This window comes from Lepisma saccharinum, chromosome 5 (genome assembly GCF_977018435.1).
Source record: "Lepisma saccharinum chromosome 5, izLepSacc3.1, whole genome shotgun sequence".
Lineage (NCBI taxonomy): Eukaryota > Metazoa > Arthropoda > Insecta > Zygentoma > Lepismatidae > Lepisma > Lepisma saccharinum.
In genome coordinates, this window is record NC_139233.1 from 51,403,229 (window position 1) to 51,420,885 (window position 17,657).

Sequence of the window (17,657 nt, forward strand, 5' to 3'; positions counted from 1 at the left end):
GTTTAAAGAAATGTGTTGAGACTGGTGGCGGACATCATGTGGAGCACATTTTGCATTAAGGAATGTGCTGCTCATTTCTCCCACTGATTCCAGACTTTATATGGCCAACTGTATTTCCAGTTCTTCCACTACCATGGTCAAAATATGCAGCTTTCAGCTTGAACAAATATTGAAGGCAACTTTCTGTATTCTGCATGGGCAATCAGCTGGAAAACAATAAAGTGGGAAAAAAAACCATTCTTTCTGAAGTATGTTTATTTGTGACAGGACTAAAAAACAGATACACACATCATCTTATGAAAGAGTAACATTTGAACAGCAACAATCCAAAAATTTATTTTCCATTAGATGCTGGAAAGAAAACTCCTTCAACACAACATGCTCAATATTCACAACACTAAATTACGTAATGAACAAAACAAATATCAAATACACTGAAAATGCTCTTTCTCCTGGCTGAATAAAAAAGTGTGTATCAACAGGTCCTGGCAAATTCCTAGATCTTTATTTGTATCTCTCCCTCCAGATGGGAACATGGTACAACCCAAACAATTGAGCAGAAACGGAAGTGAGGAACATTAGAGAGCACCAGACCATTTTCTCCTGCAGAAAAGGAAACAGGTAATGAGTATGCATTCATTATCATATCATTCCAGGAAAAGTTCATAACCACATAAGTCAATATTTTTTTAAAATAATTTCTGCTCACGAGACCTGGTCCGGTCCGACATTTGATTTTTTGCTGTTCCGTCCGTAAGTCGGATCAAGTCAACATCTAAGATACTCAGCAAATAAATTTGCACTTGGCAGCATTGGATATCACCAGCTACGTGAATATGGATTGTTTTAGTTAGATTTTCGGTGTTGCTTTCATGTAATTGTTCTGAAAAATGAGAATAGTCTGTTTATACAGGGTGGGCCATAAATTGCGAAGGAGTTACAACACTGAATAATGACCATGTTAATTGTGGTTAAGGTCAAGTTCCCCGTGCATGTAGCACTATGCCATGAAGGCACATTTTTTTTAGGGGATGTGGGGGTAGGACCACACACGTTCTCGATCTCTGCCATGTTCGAGGTGATGTGACCAGCACCATGCTCCAGCTGCCTTTATCCCCCAGAATTGCCCCCAGGTACCCACTGATCTGAGGCTGGGTGAGCCCCGGAGCTGCTTTATGCGAGGACAAGGTTGAAAAAATTGCAACCTTAGTTCACCCATCCTGAGAATCGAATCCAGGTCGCCCGCATGGCAGTCGAAGACATTCTACCAACTAGACCACCGTGGCTCATTCCATGTTAATTATGGGTATTTGTAGACAACGAAACCAGACAGGATGCCTTCCAATGGAGACGTTTAAACGAATATATTATTTAAACACAGGATACATGGAATAAGAATATTTACATGATAAGCTACGTTCTTCTGTAATTCTTGTTTACAGTCAAGTTTTATATGTCTTTTATTATTTCTTTTCTTGATTTGTATATTACTTCCTTCTTAATGGACAGTCTGGATCTGGACTTCCTTCTTATTGACAGACGAACACAAAGGGAAGCGTTTTGACAGTGCTTATGCATTTTTGAAACGTTATCAACATGAAGGACAGGAGTTTTTGGACAAAATTGTACAACCTTGGTGACAATGAAGTTCGACCAGAAAGGAATATGATTAAATGCACAGAGGCATAGGTGGTGGAATGGGTGACCCGCAGAAGTGACGCATGTGTGTAAGAGGAGGCGTGTGAGCAGGCAAGAATCGTGATCCCAGCATGTTGCACCCAAGGTCATATAAAGAACGAAAGCGGGGAACTATACGCGTGACATTGAACTTCGACCAGACCCATACGGAAAATTCCAGATAGTGGCACATTCGATGGAAGCATGACGTCACGGACACGATAAGGGAGTCCGCCGTATATAAGCGCGTGCTGTGCACCGAGGAACCGCAGTGCATCATCGCCATGGCCAGGAGCAAACCTATTGACAACACCGTGAGGAGAAGAGTGGTGGAGTTGCAACGGGAAATAGGGCACCAACTGAACTTACCCAAGTCAACCGTCCACTGCATCATCAAACACCACCAAAATACGGGTACTACAGAGCCAGGTAAGGCCCCCGGTCGAAAACGCCTGCTGAGCGTGCATGACCTACGGATATTTAGGTGCTATATCCAGACCAACAATCATGTTTCTGTGGCCGAATTAAGACTGTGGACTCGAGAACGCTTTCACATTGAAGTGTCAACCAGAACCATTCGCCGTTACCTACAGCGATGCGGTTACCGAGTGTACAAGGCAAAACGTAAACCCTTCCTTTCCATGTTGAACAAAGGCAATCGACTACGGTGGGCATGAATGTACCGGAGACGGACATTTCGGCAGTGGAACAGGGTTTTGTGGACGGACGAATCCATTTTCAATGTTGTGTACGGGAAAATACGGAAAACAGTCATTTGTCGGAAGGGGGAACAGAATGAAGCAAAATGTTATGCACGTCGGGTACAGAAACCTGCGTCAGTGATGGTATGGGGATGCATGACGGCATCTGGGGTTGGCCCACTACACGTCTGTGAGGGCATTGTGAATGCACACGCCTATACACGCATACTGGAGCGGCATCTTCCCACAGTGCGAAGGCACCTGTTCCACAGGCGTCGTCTCATCTTTCAACACGACAATGCCAGGCCTCATACAGCGTAGCTGACAAGAGAATGGTTGACTCGCCATCACGTGCGAACTCTGCCATGGCCACCATCGAGTCCCGACCTCTCGCCCATTGAGAATGTGTGGCGTATTCTTAAGCGACGTGTGTAACAGAGGGGACCCACGACAGTGGCTGCTCTTATCGCCTGCCTGCAGGAGGAATGGCACCGCATCGATGTGGAATACCTTGAACGACTCGTCCGCAGCATGCCCCGATGCATTGCCACAGTTATTCACCGACGGGGCGGCGTCACACCATGGTAAACAGGATCCCCTCTAACAGTGGTCGAACTTCAATGTCACGTGTAGATGAACGAAAATGTTTTATTTTGTGTGGACACCATACATTGCTGCGTTGCAGCGGAAATTTATGTTTTCCTTTGTTCCATGTAGCCTGCTGAATAAAATATGTTCAGCATATGCATGTGTTCTCCTTCTTTCACAACGCACTCCTATATTTGTGACTGGTCGAACTTCATTGTCACTAAGGTTGTAACTGGAGACGAGTCATGAGTTCATTTCTCACCTGTAATGAAACTCAGCTCCTGCAAGTGGAAACATCCCACGTCCCCAACTCAAACAAAGTGCCGAACAGTTCCATCTGCGGGGAAGGTAATGCTGATGCTGTTTTTTGACAGAGAAGGTGTGGTGTATACCAAATTCATGCCGAAGGGTGCCACGATTAATACATCGTCTTATTGTGAAAGCTTAAAACGATTGCAAAAAGCCCTAAAAGATTGACGGCCAGGTAAACTTTCAAAAGGCATTGTGCTCCTGCATGACATGTAATTCTTGACCCCTGTCCCAATGTTTATATGAAGTAGACACCCTCTGATTATCACATAATCGAAATAAGACATCAATTAACAAAATATCGGATAAGGAAGCCTTGTTTTTCTTCATACCATATGAAAGTAATGCGACGGTGTTTTTATTCACGTGTATTTGTTTCACCCTTTAGGATTTTGTACTTGGGCTATAGCCAGATATTGCACTACTTCTAGCCACAGAAGTATTAACTTGATCATGTTTCACTTTATAAATAAGAGTTAAATTTTACATTTGAACATATTTTCCTTATCTTACACAGTTAACTAATGTAAATCCAAAAATAGCGAAACTTATTGTAGGATAATTTGTGACCCTTTCTAGTATCCACAATATTCATGAGAAAAATATTTAATAATAATAATAATTAATAAACTCTTTATTAAAAGGAATGATCATTCTATCATCTAAGGTTTAATTTCACAAACAGTGTGAGCACAACATCAAGGAATGATTTTCGGATAAATTCCAATTTCAAAAATATTACTAAGATTTCTTGCTGTTATACAACCAGCGTAAGCATGTATCCTTCCATGATAACCTTCCTGTGGGTTACTTGAAACAACCTCCAGAAGAATGAATCCGAAGACTCCAAAGACATAGCTGAGATTCCAAGCATCCCTATGATTCACCAGGAGAGTTGAATAACTTTCAACTGCACCGCCTTCGTGCAATGAAAAATCCAAATAAACCCGGCACATCTGCATACATATTGCTGACGCAGAACAACACACAAAATACTTGGAGAAGAGTGATTTCACCAATGAACTGTAATGATCGCCATTTAAGGGGAGGAGATACAGTTACGAATCAATTGTGCATTTATTTCAATATAGCCCGAATGGGCACTGATACTAAAAAAAAAAACCTGGGTGTATCCAAGAGTATGAATTTCTCTCCATTTTGAAAGTGGAAGTGTTTTTTAAAGTTAATTATTAAGCTGGACACGATGTTTGAAAAATATGATTAATAAGAATTTTCGGAATCCCATGAATTCCTTATGGGGAATCAACTTCAACATCAAGTAACGGCTAATCAAATGGAAGTTTCGACTTTTCCGTTTGTGAAATGCATCTTCAAACTGCCCTCTTCCCATTGACATATTTTTCTATTCCATCGGAAGTTTGATATTCCCAAGAGAACGAATCAAATCATACTCCCATATGATCAATGCTTTTCTCCTTGCCTCCTGACAGTGTTGTCAAACCTGATGCGCATAAAATAACTAAATTTCAACTTAAATGGAGTTAAAACTGACTTCACAAGGAGCTAGATTTACGAAGGCTGGATCAAGTGCCTCCTAGGGTAATGTTAGTTGTCAAGGGGTGGGGGCACTGCTATTATCCTTAACTCTAAATTGATGACAATTTGTTTTTAGTTTTCAACATCTAGATCCAGCTGCATCACCATCTCAATAATCCACCGATGATTGTATGAAATCGAAAATAAAGAATTCCCTGATAACAATATTATGTCAATTTCACGTCAAACACGGCACTATAAATAAGTAGCTGGGGAGATAAGAGGGAGTTAGGCGACGCAGCCAATATAACAATATCACGTCATGTGCAAAATGTATAATTAAGACAAAAGTTGGTCAATGTGAGCCAGAACCAGTGATGGCATCATAGTGGAGCATGGGGGTGGGCATCCCAGTTCACAGCTGAACGAGTGCACCAACGAGCCAGATCTGGCTCCAAGAGAGCTCAGTTGGCACACTGCCAAGGATGGAAGAGCTTGGGAAGAGTCCCGTGGAGACTGTATCGCATGCCCTTAATAAAACAATTATGCACGATTGAATTGCTTGTACAGGATCGTGACACATTCACGCAACATTTAGGCATACATCTTTAAATGCCCCACTCGCAATACAAACCCACAGAATCTAAATTCAATTCTTTGAACTGACGCCTTTGCTCTATAAAACTGCTTTTCTGTTTAAGTCTTTACAATGACAGCTTCTCTTTTTCATATTCCAAAAATAACACAATCATAGGAACTAATTGTTGAAAGGATACATTTATGTAAATACTGGATATAACGTCGATATTGTTTGAATGTAACAATGTCTACCTAGCGCTCCAAGGTAGACGATCAAAAGAAATAACTGTGATATATTTTCCTTGACATTTTTTTGGAACATATGGTCGCCGTAAAGGCACATGCACTTAAACTTTCATCGTCTTCTACATCAGAACAATTTGGAATTCTTTCCTTCTTTGTGACTTGCAGATCACAAGAGTAACATATCCAAGTTTCATGAGAATTATCTAATTTGTGTAGTTTATCTTTCCTTAATTATTTTATGTATATGTCACATGCGTTTGGGGGGCTAACGGCTGGTTCTGGGGGAGCTTAGCCCCCTTAGCCCCTACCTAACTATGCCTATGCATAGGACTAAAAGAAGCAATTTCTGACAAGAATGGTCAGGTGTATGAAGGACTGCACATTTATGAAATAATATGTAATAAAGATATGTCCAGAGGTGAGACCAGGAGCACCATAATAAATATGAATGGAGATTGTGTTAAGTAAACTTTCAGACAGAAGTTACCTGCAACATGGGGGATTTCACACAAAGTGATAAGAGCTGTATCTACCCAGCACAACAGTTGTGCAACTGTTGGGACGCAACCATAGTGGATGCACTTGCAATTCAACTTTCCCAACTATCTTTTTCAAATCTGTTGTTTCAAAATGGCGGCACTGCAGAAAGTGTGTGTGCATCATGCTCCATGGTAGGGGAGGGGTGGAGCAGACTTCACCGGGGCTTGAGCTGCAGTGATGTGGAAAGGTATGCGAACACGAAAATTTCCAACCAAATGGTCTTTCGTTCATAGTACATTTATATCTGTTGGAAGATGTACTCAGGTATAAGGAACCAAGTTGATTGGTAAATAAATCTGTCTGAAATGATATCTTTATACTTGACTCAAGACTGGAATGCTTGTTGCAATGTTTTTTTGCATTCCTACGAAGTAAAATCAAATATGATAGTGTCATATTTGCACGCTTAGCACAGCAAGGCATTGTAGACTTTTGAATAGTCCATAGGTTAATCACAACAAATAGAATGAATGATGATTAGATGAAATCCATGAAGGAATAGTCGCGAAAGAGCTCATACACGCTTTCTGTGTGATGCGACATTTACTTGTTTCAGCCCATACAGCAGACAAATATGCTACTTCTCAACTCTTCATCCATCAAGACAGAGAAGTTTCACCACCTATCACCCAACTCAGTTGTGAGAGTTCAGTCGGAGTAGATACGGCCAAGAGCTCATTCAGTCTGTATTAAGAGCACTCACTGTCCATGCATGACCAACAGATTCAAGTAACACAATAAACACTGTTGAGAAAACGGCCCAGTTTGAATGAGAAGCAAGTGCAGTTTGCATGTTACTTATTTACAAAAAGTTGCATTTATATCTCAAACTTCATTTCCGTGATAAGTGTCGCTTCTAACTTCAGTCTGAAATCTCCTTAAAAAAATCACTTAATGCATGGAGAGAAAAGAAGGAAACAGGACTATGAAATTAATTTTACTCATGTCAACGAGGTTAAAAATTTACAACCTATTACTGAAGTAGCACTCCTACATGGATTACATGGTTGGTGTGAGAAATCACATTCTCAATCGCAGGTGGAACCTCCAATTTTTCTGTGCTGACTAAGTATTGTGAAAATAATTCAGGAGCTATGTCAAAAAGCCAGAAAACTGTGGCGATGGGACTCGATGCACTGATGATTCATGATGCTGGACCCTCAAAAAGCCGATGTTTGTGATAAGTTTAAATTTGTCAAATTTTGCTTAACAGCTGTACAAGTTAAGGTGCCACTGACCATCAGCCTATTTTAACAAAAACAGTTTCGAAAATTTCTTGTTTTTTTTTTAAAAAATAGTACTATATACCTGAAATCTGCAATAGACTCATGCACTATAAGCCTATTTTCCATCACAGATATCTAAACAAAGAAAGCAAACTGCATCAAGATTCGTTTAAATACTCTAGAAGGAATTCTTAGTAGTTTTTTGAAACTAGAGCATTTTGTAAAAAAGGTCACAATGTTCGTATTCTTTGCATTCCATTAATTGACTTATCTCAGAACTAAAACATAGAACTAAATGAAGGTCTGCATGCAGTGTACACAGAAGTAGAAGACACTTTGCAATCACTATCATTTGAAGAGTGCTTATTCCTTTCATTACAACAGATGTTCTCACAATATGTGAAATGCCACATGAATTAACAATCATATATACCAATTAAAAAAAATACTACCTCAGGTTCACGATCTTTACTGCTGCAAATGCATCAAGACGTATTCAGGAATAGCAAGCATTCCAGTAGTTATAATCGTTCCTACAAGACAAGCATTCCGGTAGTTGTAATCGTAATCATTCCTACAAGACAAAAATAATCACTGTAAGAAAATTTTCCAAGCTTACCTGTATATTAACATGCTCATATTTTGAAAAACCTATGTTAGTAAGAATTACATAGTCATTTTTTTCAGAATATAAATCCTTACTGCATTTATCTCTAAAATGTTATAAAAAATATTTATTGCATTATCAGTTATACCGGGTGACCCATAAGTCTTTCCCTGATTACGAACTGTATTCATATCCACTATATGCAATGTAGAGATGTGAAAGTGGTGCCAAAATGTTGGAAAACTAACCAAGTTTATTTGTTGCAGGTTTCAGTAATGTGGCTGTAGTGTAGCAGTGTCAGTGCCAAGGAATCCGGAATTAATGCTCTTGGACTTGACAGGATTTGGGAATGAAGATAAATTCCATTTTTTAAATACCAACTTATTGATGGCAGATATTCTAGACAAAAGAATTCTGTACATTTGAAAGTTCCTCTGCACTGTTATTGGTGACCAGGTCTCGTGATACCAGAGGATATGCTGAGCTTTTTCTTGATTTGTGATCATTTCCAGTTTTCTGGGCATTGACACTGCTACACCACAGCCACGTTACTCAACCCTGCAAACAAAAAAACTTTGTTAGTTTTCCAACATATTGGCACCACTTTCACATCTCTACCTTGCATATAGCAGATATGAATAAAGTTTGTAATCAAGAAAAGACTTCTGGGACACCCGGTATATTCCAGTCATTAAATTTGCCTCCTCTTGCATGTCAACATAGAAAGGAGCTTTTCTAAGTACAAGACTTTGTTGACTTACAGCATGTTCTCACTTGCATTAGGGTCATTCTATGTGAGATCACCTAAAGCAGTTTGCTTCATAGTCATGGATTAGCTTCCAATATTTTTTACTGATAGATACTTGGTCCAATATGACAAATAGGTAATATTAGACTTGCCCAACAAATAAGTTTGATTTTTTTCTTCAAAATTGAACATCAGTTTTGGCCTTAAATTTCAGCAATTTGCATTTGAGATTGTGAAAAAAACACAGCACATAAAATAAAGCTTAAATGTACTGCAAACAATTTTTACAATGTTTTTTACCACAGTGTTCTATCATTTTTCTTAGCTGAGTTATCATAATTATCACGAGGGTTTGCAAAGGCCAAGAATACCTGGTCATGAAACAAAAAATTGCTACCATTTTTAAACAAAGTCAAGTTTTAGAAAAATAATGCCTGCTTTGAACTAATCTTGTATGGGAGTTAGAACAACAAAAATATGAAAATTTTTAAAAATGGTCAAGCAACCAGTGCTGGACCATTCGGTTTGGACTGACCCATATGCATTATGTACAAAAACTCTGGTCTTGGTACAATTTTTGTGAACTAAAAGTGGATAAACATCATAGTAATGCTTCTCCCAAGTATTCCACAATTGTAACAATGTTATATGTGCTCGTATTATAGTGGTAATTAATTTGTGAGTGTTTTAGGGCCAAAACTATGTCAAAAATATAACTGTGGCAGTGGAAACAATGGTTTATACCGTGCGTCCATTTTGATCTTCAGCCGAGAGATCGGGAGAAGCGTGGCGGGCGGCGCTGACGGAGATGCCGACATTTGCGGCCTGTAATGCCCGCTTATTTTTATGAACATATGCAGACATTTATATAAATATTGCAAAACGAGCACTAACATGTGTTAGAAGAGTTGTTCAAACTGATATCCACCAAGTGCCAAGTGTGTAGACTTTCGGGGAGAATACGTTGAATAGCCTGAAACTTTCGTGCCTGTAGCTAAAGTCCTTCTGGGTCGGGCCGAGAACTTATCAGCCCCCCTCGTAACGTGAACCTTGCGGCTGGCATTCCAATCGTCTCACTGACACAACAGACATACACACTGCAATAACACAAACAAGTAACGGCAAGTAACCAAGAATAACACTCTTGCGCACAGTACGAAATTAACACGCTCTTGGTTTACATCTGCTCGCCACTATATTCACAGCTCTGTCGCGAAGGAACAAAAAACTCGAGCTCGGAGATTTCGGATTGCAAGAAAACTCACGAACACCATTGACTTTTAACGGTTTCGTCTACAGCGTAATCTTGATACAGTGTTGCACATTTGAAACCTCCAACGATCCCCATCGGCACAAAACTCTTTCAAGGATATAAACTTAAGCAGGACGTTACTGGTCAAAACTATGATTAAAATGTTTTATTATCTGTGGCTCTTAACATAGTTTCTAAAGCGTATTTTTTGTGTATATAAGGGCAGAACTTGGATGAATTACAGATGATAAATTATAACACAGGTTAGTGCTCGTTTTGCAATATTTATATAAATGTCTGCATATGTCCATAAAAATAAGCGGGCATTACAGGCCGCAAATGTCGGCATCTCCGCCAGCACCGCCCGCCACGCTTCTCCCGATCTCTCGGCTGAAGATCGAAATGGACACATTGTACATTCAATACTGAAACCTGCAATATTTTTATTATGAACAATATTACCTTTCTGATTTTTTAATATTACATTTGACATGTATTGATTATGCTGTGCATTAATTTTCATTGTGGTAAAACATGGGATTCCTTTTCAAACAATTACCAATTTGAATATTCGTACTTACGTATTCTGGGTAAATGTCTGTTAGCCTATATCGGAGACACATTTCTTCATTTTTACAGAAGAAACTACTTACGGAAACGAGTTTCTGTAGTATTTTGAAAGTTCTTGGAGGTATTTTCTCACCGTAGATTGCTGCACAACAAGAAATAAGCACTTTTGATATAATAAACTTGCATTTTGTGCAAAGCGACAACATTATGCCATTGTTTCCATTATGTACCTGCAAATGGCGTGAGCGTCGAAAGTCATGCGGTCTCGCCAGTGTTTCCAAATGTGCCTTTTTTTTACCAGAATTTTTTTTATTTTACTTTTTTAACTGCTTACCTAACCCAACCTAACCTTGCTGGAAATGGTTCGTGGGGCTATCGTGAAGGGTTTTGGGGGCTATCATGAATGGTTTTTGGGGCTATCCGTCAATGGTTTGTGATGACATAATGAACACGAAAGTAGGTATTTTTCAGTTAAGAAGGTTGAAACACTGCATACCCCACTCCAAATTGACAAAACACAAGCACGACGTGCGATGATCCACAGCTGTGCGCACCATATTGTATGTTCCGCGATAGAAGAAAGGACCCAAAAGAATTACTCGTAATGTAAACAATCTAAGTTATTTTCATGTAAAAAGCATAATGCCACCTTCAACTATGTTCCGCAATACACAATTGGTAAGTACGAACCATTTGAAACTGAAAATATCCGATAGTAATGTGTCTCCGATATAACAGACAATTACCGTATTCTGCATTGAGAAACATTGCTGAAGGTGGCATTTCGCTTATTTCACAGAAATAAGCTGTATTTGCGACATATCGAGTAACTTTTCTTCGTCTCTTTGGTACTAGTTTACTATCCTTCGGACACATTTATTTATCTTTACAGAAGAAACTACTTACTGTAATAAGTTCCTGTAGCATTGTCGAAGATCGAGGAGGTGTTTTGTGTAATGTGGGAATGTTTCACAGCTGAAATTCATGTTGTTCGTTGAAAATTAATTCTCCGACGGAGAATAGTGTTTGGCACGTACACCTTCGTACACCATCACGCATCGTGACTGTAACATGACGCGTCGTGATTGTGTTTTGTTCATGTTCATTGGGTATCCAGTATTTCAAACTGTCTGCGTTTGCAACGAGAGTTAGAAGGATGGCGTGTCGCTAGCCCCACGAACCATTGGCGCGTGTTTAGGTTAGTTCGGTTAGGTCAGGCAAATGGTTAAAATTTGGTGTCGTGGTATTATCATATATATATATATATATTTGGTTGTGAAACAAAAAAAATTGCAAAAATCGACAGTTTCCATTCCGAAAACTAACGCCTTATTTTTGCTTATTTTGCAATTTCTAGATGTTCTACACCTTCAGGAAAGTTCCGCGAAGCAGATATGTAAGTGTGAATGTCAAAAATTGACGAAACGAAAAAATTAGAGGTGTCCGAAGGATAGTAAATTTTTACCTTCAAATTAAATGAAGTAGCAAATTTCAGCAGTTTGTCCGATACGAGAAATTTACCAAAATGGCATTCGTAGCATGATGAAATCGCAATAAAACAAAAGGAACTTGGGCCCTTAATTTTTTCAATGCCCCTTCAGAATGTCCGACAACTGTCGGAACACACCAAAGTTATGGTGCCTTATTGATATCAACCTAAGCTATATCAAACCAATTACTGGGAGTGGGCTAAGTAAGGTTTTAGGGGGGTGGGGACGGCACCGGGACTTCTAGGATTTTGTACTTCTCATAGTGGTCTGACAACTGCCCAAAATTCAGCCTTTATGGAATTAATCCCGACATTCGATGTTCTCATATTGCCATATATTCTCACGTAAAAGAATTGCTTCAAAATGCCTGCGTGCGATATACTTCAATTAGGCACACCTCGCGTTCCTAAGGAGTAGACTCAAGACTTCAAATCATATTACTGCCGATAATATTTGTGTTCTAATGTTTAATAAGTTTTTAGTATAAGTAAGACAAGAAATTTGTACCTGAAAACTAGAAGTTATAAGAAACACATGTAATAATTAAGAGCTACAACCCACAAAAAAATCATTGTCTACCCCGTGATCAATTAAATAATATAATGCTACTTACACCAAAAGAAAATCTCTGACGTGGAACACCACAAATTGCATTTCCTTCAACACCAGTAAGTGAAAATCTTTTCTGGATTACATTGCAACAAACAGTTGGAGCAGCTTTGATAATAGAACCTTGGATTGGTAACATTTTGCTTCTGTCCGAAGGTTTTCTGCTAATATCAAGATGGCGACTCGCAGCCAGCGTTGCCAGGTCATATTATCAAAAATCGGGAGATCGTCCCCTGAAAAATCAGGAGATCTGCTTAAAAAATCAGAAGAACTAATAATAGCGTTTTATCAACGTTCTGGGGGGGGGGTTGAGTGGGAAAAGCTTTCCACTATCATTATTGAACGTTCATTATTAATTTTAGATGTCAAAAGATAATACTGTTATGTTAATACAAATTTTATTATGAATTTGCACTTCAAGTGGTACTAGGGTTACCAGATCGCTGTAAGGGAAATGTAGGACATGCTGTCCCAAAATGTAGGACATTAAGTCAAAATGTAGGACACAAAACATTCTCAATAAATAATATATATATTTCTATACGTCAGAAAGTAGTTGAAAAATGACACTTTTCAGTTTTAAAGAAATGAATTCTTCATGAATTTTTAAGTGCAAAATTTCAAACCTTGCAATCATACTAATTAATGCACCTGTTACTACATGATTTAAGTGGTACTTCTCAGAGAAGACAATTTTTATCAAAATTTCAGGTATAGTCAAACTATATTTATGTTAGAGTGGACAGTCAAATTCTTTGAAATTATGACATACATTTTCCAGACTTTATGAAAAATAATTTCTCTCGTGAGTCTGTTATGCTGATGGTAATGAAAGTACTCCCTCAACATTTGAATTATAACCTGTAATGGCAAAGAAATATTCAGCAATTACCGTAATTTAAAATAGTTCCAGAAGTTTAATCTTGGGTAGTTTACCAAAATAGCACATCCAGAATTCTTGACTTTTTCTGGACTTTTCTAGACCTTTTTACCGCTTTCTTAACATTTATTTATTCGACCCCTACTTAGGTAAAGTTGGAAATTAGTAATTAAGAAAATAACTATTTATTTAATGAAAACCCCTACTAAAGGGCCAGTTAAGATAAAAACTGAAGTTGAATTTAAGAAGAGAATTAGATCTGCTTTCTCGTATTAATGCATCCTGAACTGTGTTTGGCAGACAAGCGAGGATTTGCCATCTGGACTCTCACCCTCTCAGCCAGTATAATCTCATGTGGGGCTTGTGTCGGTTGTCCCTATATGTTTGTGACTCTCCCTTCATCTTACCATCATTCATCTTCATCTTCGCGATTAGTCAAAGGGACAGAAAAAAGTGAAGTAAAATAAACCAAATCAATCAATCAGTCATAATAGCAAGAATTCTTGACCACAAGAGTAATTTATTGCCTTTTTATTGACTTCTTGACCTGCTTGTTGATTTCTTTACTATTTCTTCACTTCCATGACTTTCTTGACTGGCAGACACCCTGAATAACTTTGTTATCTATACCCCTGCTTTACAATCAAATTATATTGAATATTGAATAAGAATGGGCAACACCTTGTTCCATCAGTATAAACCCTAAGGCAAGAAATTCTGCTCGGGCAATGAACAGTCACGTTATCAGAAAGTGGTCCCAAAATTTTATTCATTAATTGCTTCCGTTTTCCCGTTTGTTTAATAGCAGGACAAACTTTTTTTCTTTTTGGGCAATGACTGAATCAAAATAAATTTCACTATTGAGTAAGGATTTGATTTGATTTGGTGTTTTAAGTCCACTTTGTGCACAGTAAGGCTAATCGGGACTGGACCTACAGTTTAAAGTGGGATCCGAACCACTATGTGCCTCCACCGGGTATCGAACCCAGGACCCCTTGATTACAAGGCAACGACGCTACCACTGCGCCATTGGGGAGGCAGTCCATAGACTTGTAACTTGTTTCATTTTACTCTTACGTATATTCCTAATTAATATTATGTGATGCTCAAAATGTAGGACATTTATGATATTTTTCAAATTCCTGCCGGATGCCGGACATAAGGCTAGAATGTAGGACATGTCCGGGAAAAACCGGACGTCTGGTAACCCTAAGTGGTACGGTAACCCCACCCCCTTAATTCACCTAAGGTAAAGGTACAGTTTCCCCCAACCAGTGGCGATGATCGAGTGCCAAAACAGAGGGGGTGCAAGTGACAGTACTGGAAAAAATCCGACCTCTATTTTCTGTTCATCTCTCAGAAATATTCTAAAATAAATGGTTGTGACTGTGCGTGGATTTATGTACTTGGCGTTTAGAAGTTTATGGAAACATTTCGTGATTTTTGTGTTAAGTAAGACTAGAGCTTCAGCCTCTACGCATTCGGGGATATATTTTTGAATTACTTTACCTGATAACACCTTAGCTTGCTTTTATTTAAAATTAGACAAAGTTAGAGGATGTAAGAACGCCCACAGTTTCTTTTTAAGAACACATTCAAAGCATACTCGCATTGATGGTAATGGAGAAGGGCTATCATGCCTGAACCCCCGAAATATCCTTGAATTAAAATTTTACTTTCAATCAACGAAGGTAACCAACCAGTATTAGACAGATTGATTGATTGATTGTTTATTTTACTTCGCATCTGCCACATTTGTCTAATCATAAAGATGTGAAATTAATGAAAGGACACTCACAAAGAGCACCCTTGCCCAGTCCGGGATTCGAACCCGGGAACCAGTATCAGACAAGTCGCAGGTTTTTTCTTCAACTTTTTCCCCAGTCACTCCAGACAATGTAAATGTTAATTAAATCGCCTTTTGCATTCGAGGATTATCTGGTATAAAATCGGGAAAGAGAATTTCTACCGCCACAGTATTGATTGAGTATAAAGGGACATAAGACCAACTGTAGTAGCAGTTACGCTCAGAAATGGCTTAAATAAAAACATGAACTATTATTTCTAAGTTAAGAGACTGCGACGTACAGTGGGATCCATGAGTATTACCCCGCAAATTGTCCATCACCATGTTCGCGCACTTTATTTGACCTAATAAGAACTTCAAGAATTGAAAGAAAACTCAAAACAAGCTTCTGACAACTTCTGCACCAGCATACATAAAATCCATCGCTTAAATACACATAGGATGTAAGATAAATATTAATGAAACTAGTCATGGACAATTTGCACGGTAATACTCATGGATCCCACTGTACAAACATAGGTATAAGTCTGCAACAGCAGTTTACTAAGCCGACCTCCGTGGCTGAGTAGTTAGCACAGCGTTATGACATCAGGATCGATCGATTGATTGATTGATTTAGTTTATTTTACTTCGCGTTTTGTGCTTCTTGGCAAATTTGATGGGGATGAGTGATGAAATTGATGAATGGACATTCACAAACAACCAAGCCCGAGCGGGATTCGAACCCGGGACCCTTGGCGTCGCAGCGCGATGTGCTAACCACTCGACCCCAGGGTCCGGCCGTCTCGGGATCGAATCTCGGCCTGGGCACGGTTGTCTCTTTATCAATTTCATCATATCATCATTCATCCTCGTCTTCGTGATTAGCCAAAAGTGGCAGAAATGCGAAGTAAAATAAACCAAATCAATCAATCGACAGTTTACTAAGAGCTTTTGTAACCATAACCTTTAGCTGCATTCGTTATGAGGACTCCCTTTTTATCCGAGTTGCAATAAACACTACCATAAAACGGAAAACTTGTTCCTATGTGTGGGTGGCAACATTGGTATTTAGTTGTAACCAGTTTTCAGTTACCTCACCTTTGACAAAAACCGCACCAGATGGGGCACCCGTGTTGGAGTTCCCAATGCACAATGGGCTCAAGAAGCCGCGCGTCTTTCCCAATGTCATCAAGCCTGGTATAACCATATTCTATGGTATAACCCTCCTCCACCACCTACCTCTCTCTCTGCAGAATATTCATGGGTCTTTGCATTCCATCAGCTGAATATGTAAATTTTAAATCAACTTTCCATTTTTTTAAAATAATTGTTCATTATAAATATTTAAGGAAGCAAAAAATCAGGAGATTTACACATTTTTATGAAACTTGTCAGGAGATCAGTAGACCGTGCTGAAAATCAGGAAATCTCCTGCGAAATCAGTAGACCTGGCAACACTGCTCGCAGCTGAAAGCATGCCATGAAAAAAGGGTCTCCCTTATCGCACAACACTTCTGCAACCTCGCGTTCTGACGTCACTAGAGACTAATTTTATTTTTAGGCTAGATGCCCAAGTTGTTAGGTTAGGCTAGTTAGGTTTAGTTCTCTTAGCATAGATCAGTGGCGTACGCAAGGGGGGGGTTACGGGGTTTAAACCCCCCCCCTTGAGCTTGTGAAATATTATGAAAAATGCTGTGGAAAAAATCCAATGGCCAATTTATCACAGTCAAAGAATTGGGACAATAATATTACTATTAATACTACTACTACTACTACTACTAATAATAATAATCATTATTATTATTATTATTTGAATTATTATTTTCATGCAACATGGAGAAAAGCACAGCATTCAAAACACACGCATCTTTCAGAGTGATGCCTTGAAAATAAACAAGAGTTTATGAGCTTAGGTTAGGTTAACTATGATTTAAAAGAGAAAAAAAGTTGTTTTGTATCTCAGTTGCAACAATGTTCAATACACTGGCGTACGTAGGATTTTTTTTTTCGGGAGGGGCGGGAATAATAAATGTGGATAGCACATGGCTTCGTTTTCGTATTTCGTATTTTTGGAGCTTTTCAGTCTATTAAAATTGTATTCAAAGACAAAAATGGTAATTGGGATTCACTTTAAAAGAGGTTTCGCATTTACACATTTCGATTTTTAAAAGTTCTTAACGGATTTTTATTTGAAAATTCTGATTTTCTCAAAATGTCGGTAGGGGCTGGAACACCATCGGCCACCCCTCAGCCCATCGGCCACCACTCTACGTACGCCAGTGTTCAACTAACATGTATTTTTTTTTTATGTGTGAACAATGAGAATTAAGAAAGTTCTTGGTTCGTTGT

At 38.8% G+C, this 17,657-nt stretch overlaps 1 long non-coding RNA gene across 1 annotated transcript; it reads right to left on the reverse strand.

The window, feature by feature from the left end:
* Window positions 1–243: 243 nt before the first annotated feature.
* Window positions 244–12,823, reverse strand: LOC145988363 (uncharacterized). Its single transcript, XR_014441746.1, has 3 exons — window positions 12,644–12,823; window positions 7,816–7,937; window positions 244–603 (listed from the first exon to the last, which is right to left on the reverse strand). It is a non-coding gene; the product is annotated as an uncharacterized LOC145988363 (long non-coding RNA).
* Between the last annotated feature and the right edge of the window lie 4,834 nt (window positions 12,824–17,657).